At 43.9% G+C, this 15,669-nt stretch overlaps 1 protein-coding gene across 1 annotated transcript in view; it reads right to left on the minus strand.

Moving 5' to 3' along the window:
- LOC121003272 (oxysterol-binding protein 1-like) overlaps positions 1-15,669 on the minus strand; it is a 362,083-nt gene that overhangs the window by 332,732 nt on the left and 13,682 nt on the right.

A 15,669-nucleotide genomic window follows, 5' to 3' on the forward strand; every position in this document is an offset into this window, starting at 1 on the left:
AAACCCCCCTATAATTCCACCATAGACCCCAGATGGGTCTGCTGCCACAACACAGGACTGAACACTCACGGTTTGCGATGGAACGTCCTGCTCTTTGGGCTGCTTTAAGCTCCTGGTACGACATTATGAGGCTGTGTCGGCGAGGAACGGAGTTGGGCATTCGCAAGGAGTCTCCTAACTGGTCCTTTTTGAATTCCCGGACCGAGATCCAGTCGCTTCCGTGTATGCGGCTTAACCCGGAAGTGACATCAGATAGGAGGCCCGTGGCAACCGCAGGGCAGGCTCCTGATCAACAGGTAGCGAGACCCTGCCCGTCTCCCCGTCAGCTTCGGCATGCGCCTCCGGAGATCAGGGGACGTACCCAGAATGAGGTGCCAGCAAGGGAAGCGACGAGCTCCCGATGTAGCTCCCAGGTAATTTAGTAAAATAAAAAATAAGGGGTAGACAGGATGTTTTTTCACCTCCCTGACTGGCAAAGAGGACTTACTCTGTCCTGGCCACTGTAGGGGCAGGAACACACTAATGTATGGCGGTGGGAGGGGTCAATTTAACCTTTCTCTGTTCCTGCCCCTACAGAGGTAGGGGTCAATCTCTCATGTGTGCCGTCATGGTGGTGAAATGGAAATTCTATTTTATAAATGTTCTTCACAATGTCTAAAGCCCAAGAATTTGATGTTACAGATTTCCACTGGGTCAGAGAATTCCTCAACCACCCTCCAACTCTGGTGTCATTGCTTTTTGTTTTGCTTATTCTGGGAATTAAAGAGTAAATCCCTTTTTTGATAACTCCTGCGGCCAGTTTTCCCTTTTCCCCCCATAGGGTCTGGACTGTGCACTGAAGGGATGAAAAGGTTTCCTTTCATTCTCTTCCGGAAAACTTTTTTTTTTTTTTTTTTTTTATCTAGACAGGGTCAAAGACATGTGTGATCTCCCCTGCGATAGAGTAGAATTTTTCCTTGGAGGTCTTATCACCCTTCCAGAATTTCATGCAGAGCGCTCGTCTGACAGTCTGAAAGAGCCTCGTCTTTAGCTATCGATCTGACTGATTCTGCAGAAGCGTAAGTCAGAAAAGCAGTGGCGGACCTAAAAAGTGGAATAGAGGGTAACATTTCTTCCCTAAGAGCTTTATTCTTTATGCGATTTTCTAACTCATTGAGCCAGAAATACATAGCCCTAACTCACAGAAGTTGCCACTATGTTTGTCTTTATACCCAACATGGAGGCTTCCCAGCATTTCCTCAAAAAGGCATCCGCCTTTCGTTCCATGGGATCTCGTACAGCCAGGTCCATAAATATTGGGACAGACAATTCTAAATTTTTTGGCTCTATACACCACCACAATGGATTTGAAAGGAAACTAACAAGATGTGCTTTAACTGCAGACTGTCAGCTTTAATTTGAGGGTATTTACATCCAAATCAGGTGAACGGCGTAGGAATTACAACAGTTTGCATATATGCCTTCCACTTGTTATAGGGCCAAAAGTAATGGGACATAATACTCATAAATCAAACTTTCACTTTTTAATACTTGGTTACAAATCCTTTGCAGTCAATTACAGGCTGAAGTCTGGAACGCATAGACATCAGCAGATGCTGGGTTTCATCCCTGGTGATGCTCTGCCAGGCCTCTACTGCAACTGTCTTCAGTTCCTGCTTGTTCTTGGGGCATTTTCCCTTCAGTTTTGTCTTCAGCAAGTGAAATGGATGCTCAATCGGATTCAGGTCAGGTGATTGACTTGGCCATTGCATAACATTCCACTTCTTTCCCTTAAAAAACTCTTTGGTTGCTTTTGCAGTACGCTTTGGGTCATTGTCCATCTGCACTGTGAAGCGCTGTCCAATGAGTTTTGAAGCATTTGGCTGAATATGAGAACATAATATTGCCCGAAACATTTAAGAATTCATCCTGCTGCTTTTGTCAGCAGTCACATCATCAATAAATACAAGAGAACCAGTTCCATTGGCAGCCATACATGACACTACCACCACCATGCTTCACTGATGAGGTGGCATGCTTAGGATCATGAGTAGTTCCTTTCCTTCTCCATACTCTTCTCTTCCCATCACTGGTACAAGTTGATCTTGGTCTCATCTGTCCATAGGATGTTGTTCTAGAACTGTGAAGGCTTTTTTAGATGTCGTTTGGCAAACTCTAATCTGGCCTTCCTGTTTTTGAGGCTCACCAATGGTTTACCATCTTGTGGTGAACCCTCTGTATTCACTCTGGTGAAGTCTTCTCTTGATTGTTGACTTTGACACACATACACCTACCTCCTGGAGAGTGTTCTTGATCTGGCCAACTGTTGTGAAGGGTGTTTCCTTCACCAGGGAAAGAATTTTTCGGTCATCCACCACAGTTGTTTTCCTGTGGTCTTCCGGGTCTTTTGGTGTTGCTGAGCTCACCGATGCGTTCCTTCTTTTTAACCACTTAAGGACCACAGGTTTATACCCCCCCCTAGTGACCAGGCCCTTTTTTACAAATCGGCACTTCACAACTTTAACGGTTTATTGCTCGGTCATGCAACTTGGCATCCAAATGAATTTTACCTCCTTTTCGTCTCACTTGCTGCTGAGATTTTTCGTTTTTTCTGATATTAAATCAAAATAGACCGCAATTGTCTCAAAAAAAGAGTGTATTTTTAACTTTTTTCTGGTAAAATTGTTCAAATATAATTACATTTCTATACAAGTTTGTGTCAGAATTTATTGTGCTACATGTCTTTGATAAAAAAAAAATCCAATAAGTGTATACTTATTGGTTTGCGCAAAAGTTATAGCGTTTACAAACTATGGAAAAAAAAATGTGAATTTCCACATTTTGAAGCAGCTCTGACTTTCTGAGCACCAGTCATGTTTCTTGAGGTGCTAGAATGCCAGGATAGTATAAAATACCCCCCAAATGACCCCATTTTAGAAAGAAGACACCCCAAAGTATTCGCGGAGGGGCATGGTAGTTCATGTACGATTTAATTTTTTTTCACAAGTTAGCAGAAAATGACACTTTGAGGAAAAAAAATATATAATAAAGTTTCCATTTCTGCTAACTTCTGGCAAAAAATAAATAAATCTCCCACGGACTCACTATGCCCCTCAGTGAATACCTTGGGGTGTCTACTAGGGATCGACCGATATTGATTTTTTAGGGCCGATACCGATGCCGATAATTTATACCGATATTCTGGGAATTTTCATTTTTGGAGAAAAAAAAAATTCCTACACAAATCTGCTGAAAATTAATATGTTTATTGTTAATGTGTATTTTTTTGTTTATTGTTAATGTGTATTTTTTTGTTTATTGTTAATGTGTATTTTTTTTTATAAATCTTTTTCATTTATACTTAATATTTTTGTGGTTTTTTTTTACTAACTTTTAGCCCCCTTAGGGACTAGAACCCTTGTCCTATTCCCCCTGATAGATCTCTATCAGGGTGAATAGGAGCTCACACTGTCCCTGCTGCTCTGTGCATAGTGCACACAGCAGCATGGAGCTTACCATGGCAGCCAGGGATTCAATAGCGTCCTGGCTACCATGGTAACCGATCGGAGCCCCAGGCTTACACAGCTGGGGCTCCGATCGAAGGAGCAGGAGAGAGGGGATCCTGTGGCCACTGCCACCAATGAGTAATACTGGGGGGGCGCACTGCGCCACCAATGTTTTTACTATTGGCCGGGATTGGGATGGGGGTGGGGGGCGCACTGCGCCACCAATGATTAATACTGGGGGGCTTGGGGGGGGCGCACTGCGCCACCAATGAAGATAAGTCTCTCAATCATTCATATACAGGAGGCGGGAGCTGGCTGCAGAATCACATAGCCGGCTCCCGACCTCTATGAGCGGTAGCTCCGATCAGCGGCACCTGAGGAGTTAACTACCGCGGACCGCAGCTATCGCTCATAGAGGTCGGGAGCCGACTATGTGATTCTGCAGCCAGCTCCCGCCTCCTGTATATGAATTAATGAAAGACTCATCTTCATTGGTGGCGCAGTGGCCACAGCCCCTCCCCTCCTCTTATGTTCTCTCCTCTCATTGGCGGCAGCGGCGGCAGCAGCAGCACAGGGTGAGGGAGACACTGCTTCCTTCTCCCCTGTGCTGCGGAGGGAACACGGAGAGCGCTGAGAGCAGTGCGTTCTGTGTTCCCAATACGTTATCGGTATATCGGCAAAATAGATGCCGATAACGTTCAAAATCCTCAATATCGGCCAAACCGATAATCGGTCGATCCCTAGTGTCTACTTTCCGAAATGGCGTCATTTGTGGGGTGTGTTTACTGTTCTGGCATTTTGGGCGGGGCTAAATTGTGAGCAACCCTGTAAAGCCTAAAGGTACTCAGACTTTCGGCCCCTTTGCGCACCTAGCCTGCAAAAAAAGTGTTGCACATGTGGTATTGCCGTACTCAGAAGAAGTAGGGCAATGTGTTCTGGGGTGTATTTTTACATATACCCATGCTGGGTGAGAGAAATCTCTGTAAATTGACAACTTTATATAAAAAAAATTAAAAAGTTGTCATTTACAGAGATATTTCTCACACACAGTATGGGTATATGTAAAAATACACCCCAAAACACATTGCCCTACTTCTTCTGAGTACGGCGATACCACGTGTGACACTTTTTTGCAGCCTAGGTGCGCAAAGGGGCCCAAATTCCAATGAGTACCTTTAGGATTTCACAGGGCATTTTTACGCATTTGGATTCCAAACTACTTCTCACACTTTAGGGCCCCTAAAATGCCAGGGGAGTATAAATACCCGACAAATGACCCCATTTTGGAAAGAAGACACCCCAAGGTATTCCGTGAGGGGCATGGCGAGTTCATAGATTTTTTTTTTTTTTTGGCACAAGTTAGCGGAAAATGATTAAATTTTTTTTATTGAACTCGCCATGCCCCTCACAGAATACCTTGGGGTGTCTTCTTTCCAAAATGGGGTCACTTGTGGGGCATTTATACTGCCCTGGCATTTTAGGGGCCCTAAAGCGTGAGAAGAAGTCTGGAATCCAATTGTCTAAAAATGCCCTCCTAGGCTGCAATTTGGGCCACTTTACGCACCTAGGCTGCAAAAAATTGTCACACATGAGGCATCGCCGTACTCAGAAGAAGTAGGGCAATGTGTTTTGGGGTGTCTTCACACATACCCATCCTGTGTGTGAGAAATCTCTGTAAATGACAACTTTTTCCATTATTTTATACAAGATATTTCTCTCACCCAGCATGGGTATAAGTAAAAATACACCCCAAAACACATTGCCCTACTTTTCCTGAGTACGGCGATACCACGTGTGACACTTTTTTGCAGCCAAGATGCGCAAAGGGGCCCAAATTCCAATGAGTACCTTTAGGATTTCACAGGGCAGTTTTACGCATTTGGATTCCGTGAGGGGTATGGTGAGTTCATGTAAGATTTTATTTTTTGGCACAAGTTAGTGGACTTTGTAAGGAAAAAAATAAAAAAAATATAAAGTCTTCTATGAACTCGCCATGCCCCTCAAAAGTGATCTTTATAGCGCTGCAGCGATTTTACGGTGTTTTTGCAGTGATCAGCGGTGGGGCGGACTGAACGCAAGTGTGCGCACAAGATCAGGCTTCATCGGGCGAACACTGAGTTTTTTGTAGAGCCTAAGGTGACCCTATTGTACTTATATAGATCCGATTGCGATCAGTCTTGATCACTTACAGATACGATATAGTACTAGTGCTGATTAGCGACAGCGATGACGCTAATCAGTGACTGCAGTGCCGTGGGCTGGGCGCTAACTACATAACAAGTAGCTAACTGGCGGTGATAAGGGACCCTTAGGCCCCATTCACACGTCCACAATTCTGTTCCGCATTTTGCAGAACGGAATTGCGGACCCATTCATTTCTATGGGGACAGACTTTGTCCCGCTCGGATCCGGAATTGCAGATCTGCACTTCCGGGTACGCAAAAATATAGAACATGTCCTATTCTTGTCTGCAATTGCGGACAAGAAAAGGCATTTTCTATATAGTTCTGGCAATGTGCGGATCCGCAAAATGCGGAAAGCACATTGCCGGTGTCCGTGTTTTGCGGATCCGCAAAACACATACAGACGTCTGAATGGAGCCTTACAGGGGGGTGATCAATGACAGCGGGGTGATTAGGGAGTCTATATGGGGTGATCAGGGGTTAACCACCTCAGCCCCCAGTGCTTAAAAACCCTGAAAGACCAGGCCACTTTTTACACTTCTGACCTACACTACTTTCACCGTTTATTGCTCGGTCATGCAACTTACCACCCAAATGAATTTTACCTCCTTTTCTTCTCACTAATAGAGCTTTCATTTGGTGGTATTTCATTGCTGCTAACATTTTTACTTTTTTTGTTATTAATCGAAATTTAACGATTTTTTTGCAAAAAAATGACATTTTTCACTTTCAGTTGTAAAATTTTGCAAAAAAAACGACATCCATATATAAATTTTGCTCTAAATTTATTGTTCTACATGTCTTTGATAAAAAAAAAATGTTTGGGTAAAAAAAAAAAAATGGTTTGGGTAAAAGTTATAGCGTTTACAAACTATGGTACAAAAATGTGAATTTCAGCTTTTTGAAGCAGCTCTGACTTTGAGCACCTGTCATGTTTCCTGAGGTTCTACAATGCCCAGACAGTACAAACACCCCACAAATGACCCCATTTCGGAAAGTACACACCCTAAGGTATTCGCTGATGGGCATAGTGAGTTCATAGAACTTTTTATTTTTTGTCACAAGTTAGCGGAAAATGATGATTTATTTTTTTTGATTTTTTTTTCTTACAAAGTCTCATATTCCACTAACTTGTGACAAAAAATAAAAAGTTCTATGAACTCACTATGCCCATCACGAAATACCTTGGGGTGTCTTCTTTCCAAAATGGGGTCACTTGTGGGGTAGTTATACTGCCCTGGCATTCTAGGGGCCCAAATGTGTGTTAAGGAGTTTGAAATCAAATTCTGTAAAAAATGACCTGTGAAATCCGAAAGGTGCTCTTTAGAATATGGGCCCCTTTGCCCACCTAGGCTGCAAAAAAGTGTCACACATCTGGTATCTGCGTATTCAGGAGAAGTTGAGGAATGTGTTTTGGGGTGTTTTTTTACATATACCCATGCTGGGTGAGATAAATATATTGGTCAAATGCCAACTTTGTATAAAAAAAATGGGAAAAGTTGTCTTTTGCCAAGATATATCTCTCACCCAGCATGGGTATATGTAAAATGACACCCCAAAACACATTCCCCAACTTCTCCTGAGTACGGAGATACCAGATGTGTGACACTTTTTTGCAGCCTAGGTGGGCAAAGGGGCCCATATTCCAAAGAGCACCTTTCGGATTTCACTGGTCATTTTTTACAGAATTTGATTTCAAACTCCTTACCACACATTTGGGCCCCTAGAATGCCAGGGCAGTATAACTACCCCACAAGTGACCCCATTTTGGAAAGAAGAGACCCCAAGGTATTCGCTGATGGGCATAGTGAGTTCATGGAAGTTTTTATTTTTTGTCACAAGTTAGTGGAATATGAGACTTTGTATGAAAAAAAAAAAAAAAAATCATCATTTTCCACTAACTTGTGACAAAAAATAAAAAATTATAGGAACTCGCCATGCCCCTCACGGAATACCTTGGGGTGTCTTCTTTCCAAAATGGGGTCACTTGTGGGGTAGTTATACTGCCCTGGCATTTTCCAGGGGCCCTAATGTGTGGTAAGTAGGTAAATGACCTGTGAAATCCTAAAAGGTGCTCTTTGGAATATGGGCCCCTTTGCCCACCTAGGCTGCAAAAACGTGTCACACATGTGGTATCGCCGTATTCAGGAGAAGTTGGGGAATGTGTTTTGGGGTGTCATTTTACATATACCCATGCTGAGTGAGAGAAATATCTTAGCAAAAGACAACTTTTCCCATTTTTTTATACAAAGTTGGCATTTGACCAAGATATTTCTCTCACCCAGCATGGGTATATGTAAAATGACACCCCAAAACACATTCCCCAACTTCTCCTGAGTACGGCGATACCAGATGTGTGACACTTTTTTGCAGCCTAGATGCGCAAAGGTGCCCAAATTCCTTTTAGGAGGGCATTTTTAGACATTTGGATACCAGACTTCTTCTCACGCTTTGGGGCCCCTAGAATGCCAGGGCAGTATAATACCCCACATGTGACCCCATTTTGGAAAGAAGACACCCCAAGGTATTCAATGAGGGGCATGGCGAGTTCATAGAAATTTTTATTTTTTTTTGCACAAGTTAGCGGAAATTGATATTTTTTATTTTTTTCTCACAAAGTCTCCCGTTCCGCTAACTTGGGACAAAAATTTCAATCTTTCATGGACTCAATATGTCCCTCACGGAATACCTGGGGGTGTCTTCTTTCCGAAATGGGGTCACATGTGGGGTATTTATACTGCCCTGGCATTCTAGGGGCCCTAAAGCGTGAGAAGAAGTCTGGAATATAAATGTCTAAAAAATTTTACGCATTTGGATTCCGTGAGGGGTATGGTGAGTTCATGTGAGATTTTTTTTTTTGGACACAAGTTAGTGAAATATGAGACTTTGTAAGAAAAAAAATATATAATTCCGCTAACTTGGGCCAAAAAAATGTCTGAATGGAGCCTGACAGGGGGAGTGATCAATGACAGGGGGAGTGATCAATGACAGGGGGAGTGATCAATGACAGGGGGAGTGATCAATGACAGGGGGAGTGATCAATGACAGGGGGAGTGATCAATGACAGGGGGAGTGATCAATGACAGGGGGAGTGATCAATGACAGGGGGAGTGATCAATGACAGGGGGAGTGATCAATGACAGGGGGAGTGATCAATGACAGGGGGAGTGATCAATGACAGGGGGAGTGATCAATGACAGGGGGAGTGATCAATGACAGGGGGAGTGATCAATGACAGGGGGAGTGATCAATGACAGGGGGAGTGATCAATGACAGGGGGAGTGATCAATGACAGGGGGAGTGATCAATGACAGGGGGAGTGATCAATGACAGGGGGAGTGATCAATGACAGGGGGAGTGATCAATGACAGGGGGAGTGATCAATGACAGGGGGAGTGATCAATGACAGGGGGAGTGATCAATGACAGGGGGAGTGATCAATGACAGGGGGAGTGATCAATGACAGGGGGAGTGATCAATGACAGGGGGAGTGATCAATGACAGGGGGAGTGATCAATGACAGGGGGAGTGATCAATGACAGGGGGAGTGATCAATGACAGGGGGAGTGATCAATGACAGGGGGAGTGATCAATGACAGGGGGAGTGATCAATGACAGGGGGAGTGATCAATGACAGGGGGAGTGATCAAATGACAGGGGGAGTGATCAAATGACAGGGGGAGTGATCAATGACAGGGGGAGTGATCAATGACAGGGGGAGTGATCAATGACAGGGGGAGTGATCAGGGAGTCTATATGGGGTGATAACCACAGTCATTGATCACGCCCCTGTAAGGCTTCATTCAGACGTCCGTATGCGTTTTGCGGATCCGATCCATCTATCAGTGGATCCGTAAAAATCATGCGGACATCTGAATGGAGCTTTACAGGGGGTTGATCAATGACAGGGGTGTAATCAATGACAGGGGGGTGATCAGAGAGTCTATATGGGGTGATACAGTCATTGATCACGCCCCTGTAAGGCTTCATTCAGACGTCCGTATGCGTTTTGCGGATCCGATCCATCTATCAGTGGATCCGTAAAAATCATGCGGACATCTGAATGGAGCTTTACAGGGGGTTGATCAATGACAGGGGTGTAATCAATGACAGAGGGGTGATCAGGAAGTCTATATGGGGTGATCAGGGGCTAATAAGGGGTTAATAAGTGACGGGGGGGGGGGGGGTAGTGTAGTGTAGTGGTGCTTGGTGCTACTTTACTGAGCTACCTGTGTCCTCTGGTGGTCGATCCAAACAAAGGGGACCACCAGAGGATCAGGTAGCAGGTATATTAGACGCTGTTATCAAAACAGCGTCTAATATACCTGTTAGGGGTTAAAAAAAAACACATCTCCAGCCTGCCAGCGAACGATCGCCGCTGGCAGGCTGGAGATCCACTCTCTTACCTTCCGTTCCTGTGAGCGCGCGAGATGACGCGTGACTCTGCGCAGGGCTGCCACCTCCGGAACGCGAATCTGCGTTAGGCGGTCCGGAGGTGGTTAATAAGGGGTTAATAAGTGACAGGGGGGGTGATTGGTGCTACTTACAGAGCTGCCTGTCCCCTCTGGTGGTCGATCCAAGCAAAAGGGACCACCAGAGGAGCAGGTATATCAGACGCTGTTAACAAAACAGCGTCTAATATACCTTTCTGATGCGATTATTTTAACATCTAAAGCCTGCCAGCGAATGATCATCGCAAGCAGGCTGTAGTATAAACTTCCGAGCAGCGCGCCTTCACGCAAAATCTCGGGTCTCACGAGAGGATGCAAATAGGCGTCATTGAGACCTGAGAGAGCCGCCGCACTGGCGCCTTTCGGCGTTAGTGTGACGGCAAGAGGTTAAGAACGTTCCAAACAGTTGTTTTGGCCACGCCTAATGTTTTTGCTATCTCTCTGATGGGTTTGTTTCGTTTTCTCAGCCTAATGATGGCTTGCTTCACTGATAGTGACAGCTCTTTGGATCTCATCTTGAGAGTTGACAGCAACAGATTCCAAATGCAAATAGCACACTTGAAATGAACTCTGGACCTTTTATCTGCTAATTGTAATTGGGATAATGAGGGAACACACACACCTGGCCATGGAACAGCTGAGAAGCCAATTGTCCCATTACTTTTAGTCCCTTAACAAGTAGGAGGCACATATGCAAACTGTTGTAATTCCTACACAGTTCACTTGATTTGGATGTAAATACCCTCAAATTAAGGCCGAATGCACACGGCCGTGTTCCGCGGCCTGTGGTATGCGGGGCTGGAATCCTGTTCAGAGCAGGAGCACACGGTGTCATTGGTTGCTATGACGCCGTGCGCTTCACGTCGCCGCTGCACTACAGTAATACACTATACGAGTGTATTACTGTATTTCAGCGGCGGCATGACGCGCACAGCGTCATAGCAACCAATGACGCCGTGTGCTCCTGCTCTGAACAGGAATCCAGCCCGGCATACCACGGAACACTCTCGGCTGCGGAACACAGTCGTGTGCATCCGGCCTAAAGCTGACAGTCTGCAGTTAAAGCACATCTTGTTAGTTTCATTTCAAATCCATTGTGGTGGTGTATAGAGCCAAAAATGTTAGAATTGTGTCAATGTCCCAATATTTATGGACCTGACTAATTGTGACGAATCCTCATATGGCAGGGAAGTTCTTTTAACAACTTTTGCCACTTGTATATCAAATTTTGTAGTTATCCGGAAGTCCCTTGGCACAAGTAGCGCACTTTAGAGGTGTGGGCTTAGACTTTGTTTCTCTAGCTCCCTAAGGAACAGAGAAAAGCAGCCAAGTATCATATTGTGAATCATAAATACACAATATAAAATGAAAGACCATACTCCCCATAGGGGGAAGTTACGGGAGGTGCAGCCGGAGAGGGGGCTGTTTCAGAGCTGGATGAACGCCACATTTAACCTTATCGGCGTCTGACATCATCCCTGTGCGCCGTAGCTCCCCATCGCCATTCATTATTGCTAGTATCAAAGAAGAGACCCGCGTCTGCTTCCTGAACGTCTGTGGAAGTCCGGTTGCGATACGGGCCGCAGCATGAGCCGGAGCGAGCGCCCCCTGGAGGTCTGCTTCCTACTCGGCGTGGAAGGAAGACCTGAATTGAATAGAAACTCAGGCCCCAGCATGAGCCGGAGTGAGTATCCATGTTGCCCCCGCTGCCCAGCCTTAGCCTCTGCCGAGGGAGAGCAGCGGGGGATTTGTTTTTTATTTTAGTTTCTTTTTACTCCCTCTAAAGAACAGCAACCAGGTAATAGAAAGTGACATTTGCAGATTATCCCCACAGGGGAACTCACAGAAGTAGCCGCCGAAGGTGGGTCTGCGATGTCCAAGCGGGTTCCAGGGGACACTGGAGCTGATGTGCTGCTGGATTCAGTGCAGACATTATTGTGAGAATCACCTGCTGGTTTCCACATGGCGCGAAGACACTTCCTCACACGTGACCCGAAGCTCCGCCCCCTTCAAACCTTGCCGTGCGGCATCCCGATTTCCCAAGTCTGTTTCCTCACCCGAGGGAAGGGAGACCATGCAGCAAGGGGTGAGAGCAGACCCCTGCATCAGGGACGAGAATTACCCCAACTTCCTCTGACGAGCTTTAGCAACAGCTGCGGGAGGGCAGAGGAGAAGATTGGTAAAATAATCCTACCACTAAGGGCTCATTCAGACGGCCGTATGCTGTCCGCAAAAATACTGAATGCTATCCGTTTTTTTGCGGATCCGCAAAAAAACGGATCTGCAAAAAAACGGATAGCATTCAGTATTTTTGCAGACCCATAGACTTCAATGGGGCCATGTCCTGATTTTCACGGACAAGTATAGGACATGTTTCATTTTTTTTGCGGATCCGCAAAAAAACGGATAGCATTCAGTATTTTTGCGGACAGCATACGGCCGTCTGAATGAGCCCTAAGGCACAAAATCTAATGAAGTAAAAGTAACTCTTCACCTCCCCACTGGGAGGCTTCTCTGTGCGACTCCCCCGTAGGGACAGGAAACACTGAAGGGAGAGAGTGGGTGGTGGCTTTTAAACGCTATCCCTGTGTGTTCCTGCCCCTACAGAGGTCAAAGGGGTTAATCTCATGTGTTAGCCGTCATGGTGGATGAAATGGGAAAATATTTATTTTCTTATTGTCCTCTAAAACAGTCTTATAGGGTGAAAAATACGGTAGGTCCGAATGCATTCAGTGAAACTCACACCATTTTTCAAGCAAGTTCATTCAGTTTTGTCTGTGATTTCGTTCAGTTGTTTCTGTGCAGATGCATTTTTCACACACACGTGATAAAAAAAACTGAAGGTTTACAAAAATCTCTTAGCAACCATCTTTGAAAAATGCATTGCATCCGGACTTGCTCCATTCACTTCTATGGGGCCAGGGCTGCATGAAAAATGCAGAATATAGAGCATGCTGTGCTTTTCATGCAACGCAGATGCGGTGAAAAAAATAAAATAAATAAATGCTCATGTAACACAAACACATTGAAATGATTCAGTGCGGGTGCTATGTGTTCAGGTCACGAATTGCACCCATGCAGAAAACTTACTCGTCTGAAAGGGGCCTAATAGTGACATGAGGGTAGTGGTGCGTGAAACACGCTAAAAAAGACCAAAGGAGAAGGCACCAAGTTCCCTAGGAGTTAATTAGGAAGAGGCTATGAAGTGGAGTCTTTCAACAGGATACTCCAATGTTTAGTGAGTACCTTTCTAATATTTTGGTGGTCTCTATTGTACCTAGTGATAAGGTTACATTAATATTCTTTTTTATATACTTTTAGATTAGCGGTTCCCAGTGGGGCTGGTTTCAGGGCTTCTTTTTGATCAAGTTTGAGGCCTTGATCAAACTTTTCGGGTAGCCCTTGTCCAAAAACGATCTTTTAGGACTCCAAGTTGTGTTCTCAAAGTGTTATCAGAGCAATTTCTCCAAATTCTCTTCATCTGCCCATAAGGTATGTTTCCCTTCCATTTTGTATGGTGGCAACTAGAATATTCAAGGTAACTATTAGCGTCCACCTGTCGAGTGTTTGCTGTCCTATTCTGATATCTCTACAGGCGACCCAGGCGCAGGAGGTGTGGTGTGGGTGTCTTGAGCTTTATCCCACATTACCCTCCTGGGTGAAGTGAGTCACTAACATTTTTGTTTAGATTTTATTTATATTTTATATTAATATTTGATTATATATGAATCTATTCTGATTGTAACACGCAATTTTCTATATGTGTAAGTATTGCTACTCTTTATTTCTATCCTTATTAAGTCTATATAGATTACATTATATGGGTCTCTATGATCCACTTCATAGCCTCTTCCTAATTAACTCCCAGGGAACTTGGAGCCTTCTCCTTTGGTCTTTTTTAGCGTGTTTCACGCACCACTACCCTCATTCCCTATCACCTACCCTGAGTTGTTCAAGGCTAGGTTGAGACCATTGGCAGCCTGCCCATCTATACTTTACTAGGAAATATATTTGTATAACATAATTTTTTCATATTTTTTGTATACTGTTCTTTTTTGCCTTCCTTTTGGCGTCCTGCTAAGTTATTCCGGGACCCTCTACCTGAAGGTCCAGTGACTAACACTCTTTTTCTCTTCCTGCCTCTAATAGTCACAACACAGACGTCTATGCAAGCATCCTAAGAAATGCGTTACACAAGTCTGGAATAGTGGCCCATTCCGACTTCATAATCATAATAAGAAGCATTGGCTCGAGTTTGCAAAAAAGTACGAATAGCGGACAGTAGAATATTGGAAATGGCCGATTTGGAGCGATGAGGTAAAAGTCAATAGACTGGGCTCTAATGGGTGCAAATGAGTCTTGAAGAAACAAGGGAAAAAGTGGCTAACGAATCGAGAAATAGAAGGAACTGTCAAGTTCGGTTGAGAAGGCCGGACAACCCCTTTATCACACTGTCTGTGCTAGTTTACTGGTTGCAGTGTGTTACAATGGAGAATGTAAAGGTTACATGTCTGATCATATGCTCCTCCATCTGTGCCCACAATATAAATGCACGTGGAGACAGTATTTATTTTATTTTTTTTACAGAAAAGTAGGTGTGGCTTCACAAGGAGCAAAAAAAGGGCACATATATTTCTAAATTTACCAAACCTCTAAATGCAGAGGTATGCATTAGCTAGAACAAAAAAAAATACTAAATTTCTCTCATCGCCTCTCTTAACCCAAAAAAAGTTATAAAATGTGATCAAAAGTCACACACACTCCAAAATGGTATCAATAAAAATGACAGATCATCCTTCAAAAAAAATGAGCCCCCACACAGCTCAGTAGATATAACTATAAAAAAATAAAGTTATGGAGGTCAGAATATGGTAATCTAAAAAAAAAAAAAAAAAAAAAAGTTTACATTTATTTTTGCATACATTATTTTGAAATACAAAAACTATACATATGTGATATTGTTGTAATCGTACTGACCCAGAGAATGAAGGCAAGGCAACATATCAGAGCTGTTCCTAATAGCATTTACACAGTATAAAAAAAATTGCTTTACTGCAGTCCCATGGGCCACAGACCCAATGGTCAGGAGGAGACCTCAGTGACTTTTATGGGAGAGTTTTCTGGTCATGCTCTGTGACCTGTGCAGAGGTCATTGTACAAGGAAAGAATAGATACGCTCCGACAATCACCTACTGTGAATGGTATTGTGGATCCTGTCTCATCTGTCATTCTAATCACCTCTGTATATAGATAAGCAGGTAACTGCAGTAAAGTGTTCTGTACAGACCAAGAAGTGGAACCTTTTTCATGCTTAGTGGCCAGTGCAAAAAATTCTGGATTTTATGTTTTTTGTTTAAATATAGATATTGATATGGAAAATTTAAAACATCAAAAATTATTTCAAAATATGTTAAAGAAAGTCTGTCACCTCCATATGTCTATATACAGTGCTTACATTGTCCTATAGCACACCTGTACATTAATGTAATGGTACCTTTGTTATTTTCTTTACACTTGCAGAAGCTGGAAAAACAATGTTTAATTCATATG

The sequence above is a fragment of the Bufo bufo genome, chromosome 6 (assembly GCF_905171765.1).
Source record: "Bufo bufo chromosome 6, aBufBuf1.1, whole genome shotgun sequence".
Classification (NCBI taxonomy): domain Eukaryota; kingdom Metazoa; phylum Chordata; class Amphibia; order Anura; family Bufonidae; genus Bufo; species Bufo bufo.